The 4,551-nt window shown below is 36.3% G+C and overlaps 1 long non-coding RNA gene across 1 annotated transcript; it reads right to left on the bottom strand.

The window, feature by feature from the left end:
* Positions 1–268: 268 nt before the first annotated feature.
* On the bottom strand, positions 269–1,480 carry LOC142554848 (uncharacterized). The gene is made up of 3 exons (XR_012822222.1): positions 1,369–1,480; positions 1,162–1,232; positions 269–633 (listed from the first exon to the last, which is right to left on the bottom strand). It is a non-coding gene; the product is annotated as an uncharacterized LOC142554848 (long non-coding RNA).
* Between the last annotated feature and the right edge of the window lie 3,071 nt (positions 1,481–4,551).

Below are 4,551 nucleotides of genomic sequence, written 5' to 3'. Positions count from 1 at the left end.
ACAGGCAGAAACAAAATAATGAGGTAGCATAAGAGTATAAACTTAAACTAATACGCTCTAGTCATGCTGATACAATTAATTCAGAACATAGAAACAAGTAAGAGCAAATATTCAAACACATGCACAATCATTTTATTTGTGCCTAAACTCGAGTGTCCTAGACTCTAATACGAGCGTATCCCAGTTACGATCTGATACCAAACTGTCAGGGCCCGTGCACTTAGTTAATTTTTAATTACCACACAACAAGGATTAAATGGTGTAAACAGCGAAAACGAGTTTAAAATGTTCATTAGGGCCTACATAAATTTCGGCATGACCTCCCTGTAAGTAGGACATCCCAAAAATTTCAAAACACAACAATAACAATATACGCTCGAAAATAACATCAGTTTCACAATCAACCACACCAACATCCTACAGCCGCACTGGCCAGGACTAGACACAACATACCACAAATAAAATCCAAACAACATTAAAACATAACCATACAGCTACATAGGGCATCTCCCTCGCAAATGTATCAAACCAGCATAATATATATAAATATCTGGGAACTCTGACACCAACCGACTGACTACTGGGTACCACTCGCTGACACTCCACCAGACACGTCAAAACCCCTGGAATGACCTGCTATGTCATCAAAACCACCACAACATAAAAAGAAAACAGGGGTCGGACCCCAGTACGACAAACCAGTAAAATCACGACGTAAATAAAGGACATGTAATAATATCAAGTAAATGCAATGCTATGCGATGCATGAATGGTAACAATGGAATAACGGATACCAAATGGAGTCCAAACGAATAGCATCATCAACAGTAACAGTGGCCACCCGTGCCAGGAATGCAGCATCAAATCGCTGCTCGTCCATGCACGTAGCATCGGGAATGCGAGTAGCTAAGTCGTTCGTCCCTAGCTGTCATCTAGGAATGTAGCTAATCCTAACCCACTCGTCCCTCTGATGACTCAATATATCTCAACAGAATCAACGTAAATAGCCGTCAAAGGAGTCAAGGCTCAATATGTTATGCCAATACAATTTATGCATGAATGCATCAGATTAAACATTCAAAGCACATAATAGCAAACAACATTCACTGAATATTCTTACACGCCAATATAAGCGTCATAATGATATTGGTTTGAACGTACCTCAACTATAGCTTACAATACCACGGTAAATTCTTAAGGACTATCGAATGAAACTCGTCCAACGATAAAACCTACAATATAAATTCACTATACACTTCAATACAATGCATACCAAACGACTAAAACAATTTAAATTGGCTCGGTTAAAAATCGAATTCCGGACAGCCTATTAAACCCATACAAATTCTGAAATTCCAAGCTTAATACCTCAAGAAACGAAGCTTAAACACACAATGGTGATCTCGCGAAAATGGCTCGTCGGAAAAGTCGCCGGAAAATACTGTTCACGCCGGAAACCTAGCTGGAAATTAGGGGAAAAACTCAATTCTTCACTTATATAAACTAATACACCAAGAGCAACCAAAATTCGAAGCCAAAAGCTTACCTAAAACCAAATCGAAGCTCATGCAAAGTGCTTGAAAACAGGGCCGATCGAACTCGATAACTTCCAATTCATGGCAGGAAAGTAGCTAATATACCTGAGGAAGAAGATTGCTAACCTACTACGCCAACATTCCGGCCGCTGGCGGCGTTATGCGAAGAGGGTAGAAAACCGAAGAAGGCGACGAGCAAGGCTGGGGAAAAGTTCTGGATTTTTTAGCGATCTGTTATTCTGATTTCTCAAATGGGTTTGGGTATTTAATTAAATGGAAATGGGCTGGGCCTAGAATAAGTTATTGGGCCTCACAGAAGGAGAGACGTATAAGATTTCATTGTCGAACTTCCAAAAACAACTACTATCTACTTCCTACCGTTTTATTGTTTTCACCTTCATACCATCAGATCGTTTCCGCACTTATTATTGTGATCTGCTAGGTATTTATTCGAACAAGATAAGCTATTATCTCTAATATGATTCTAGCACCCTTTGCATAAACGTCCAACAAAGGAACGAGTTTATTCACCCCCTAAAGTTTATATCGATCCCCAACAATTTTAATCATGATAAACTAGATAAAATCTAATATGGATTAAAACAAGCCCCTCGAACATTGTATGATGCACTATCTGAATCTTTTCTTTACCATAATTTTGTTTTTTGGAACTGTGGGTAAAACCCTAGTTCACTAAGGGTGATCATGCCTAATCAATACAAAATTATGTTGATTATATTATCTTCGGTTCCATAAACCCCACACTTCATGAGAAATTCTCCAAGTTGATGCATGAAAATTTTGAAATGACCATGATGGGAGAATTAACCTTTTTACTAGGTCCGCAAGTCAAGCAGCAGACAGTGATATTTTTATCAAACAGGCCAAGTACACCAAAATATTATTAAAAAAATTTGGCATAGAGAATTGTGTTATTTCTGCCACCCATACGAGCTCATTAATCAAGTTAGATAAAGAAAAATGGGGAATCTCGATGGACATAACCATGTACTGAGGATTAATCATATCATTTTTATATCTGATTGCTATCCGGCCAAACATTATGTTTGTAGTTTGTTAATGTGCACACTTAGCTAATCCTAAACACTTTCATAATAATGTAGCTAAAAAATTCTTAAATATTTAAAGGGTACTCCTTCTGTATGCCTTTGGTATCCCAAAGACTCTAATTTTAACTTAATTCGCTACTCAGATACATATTATACAGGTTGCAAGATTGATAGAAAGAGCACCAATGGGTTATGTAATTTTCTTAGAGACAGATTGATATCTTGGTTCAACAAAAGGCAAACAACAATCGCTACATCAACGACTGAAGCTGATTATCTATCTGTATGAAGTTGTTGTGTACAATTATTTTGGATTCAACAACTAATAGACCAAGCTGTTGAATCTCCGATTTTCTTTGATAATACAAGTGCTATAGCAATCACCTACAACTCTCTAATGAATCTCGGACCAAACATATTGATATAAAACATCAGTTTATTTGAGACCATGTGATGTAGAAGGACATCCGGCGGACTACATCTCAACAGATCAACAAGCCACTGACATCTTCACTAAACCACTGCCAGACGCTAATTTTCTTACTTTAGTAATATTCTTGATTTAGTATATTTAAATTAAATGAATAAATTTAGGAGGAATTAAAATCGAGCCGGCAAAACAATATGTCAATATGGTATGCAATTCTGACAGCTCCGGCTAGGGTTTGTGGAAACATGATTTCAACATATGCTCTAACCATTTTTCCCTATAAAATATATTATTTCTTTCAAATAATCCAATATGCGTAAAATTTCATATGTTTGAACTATTTTAAACTCTGTGTTTATTTTTTAATCGGTTATCATCCACATTTAAAATGTGTTTATTGTTACGCGGATATATAAACCGACAAAAAGCACATTTTGACTTTTCAAATTTTCAAATTTAAGTATGTGACATGAAGACACTGGGTTGTCATGTCAATCACATCATATATATTCTAGCTTAAGTCTCATTATTCCCTTTGCAAACTTTGAAATTATCTGCATAACCTTTTGATTTCTTGCTTTCTAACTTTTATTCCAAAGAAAATTAAGTCGTTCCACCAAAATCTCTAGAAAATGATAAGCTATTTACCAATACTTTGATAGCTCACTTTGAACTTATCTTGTCCATGAATGATAAACCCATGGTCTAACATGTTTAGGATGTTGGAAGCATCTGGCCTACGCAGATTTCTGGGTTACAGCACTAGGGTTTCTAAACTGGTGCTCGATAAGTTTTTTGCATCTGCAAATATTGAACATGTCTCTCTTCACTGCAACATTCAAGGAACCAACATCATCATCTCCTAGAAGCTGTTTTTGGAGACTTTTAACTTACCCTCCAGTAGTCTAGAAGCGTTTTTTGAACTACCGGAAAGGAATGGTGCACACTGAAATGTAGAATTTTCTATGTTTGGATCTCCTTTATCATCTCCCAAAAGTTTCACGCATTTGAAGAAAGACTCGAAGGTGGAATACAAGTTGCTCGCTGATTTGGAGAGCAGTCGTTGTGGGAAAAGCTGCAGCCTTCGACAAGGTCACAACAGAGAAATTTATGGTCATGCCAACCATCGTTTCATGTTTAAATTTCATCTGGTCAGGCTTTACAAAATTTTCACTGACATGGTGAAGGGAGAGACTCAATCTCGTGGGGTTTGCAGCCTCACTATGCTATATTTTAGAACATAAAAAATATCAAGCTAGTGGATGTTTTCAAACTCCACCCAATAGAGCTGCACAATTTCTCAGATGTGAAGTTAAACAAGAAGAAAAATCTGCAGACAAGTGTTGAGCTGTTGGAGGTTAAAAAGGAGAAGAAGCTAAGACACCGACTGATAAACATAAAAATTGTACATTAATTAAATGTTATATAATATAAATTTATAGTTTTTGTTTTATTAAATGTTTAAATATTATATGTTTTATAATAAAATGTATAAAAAATAAGTTGTTGTGTAATT

Source organism: Primulina tabacum, chromosome 8, assembly GCF_025594145.1.
Source record: "Primulina tabacum isolate GXHZ01 chromosome 8, ASM2559414v2, whole genome shotgun sequence".
Taxonomy (NCBI): domain Eukaryota; kingdom Viridiplantae; phylum Streptophyta; class Magnoliopsida; order Lamiales; family Gesneriaceae; genus Primulina; species Primulina tabacum.
This window is presented reverse-complemented; position numbering and strand designations above follow the sequence as displayed.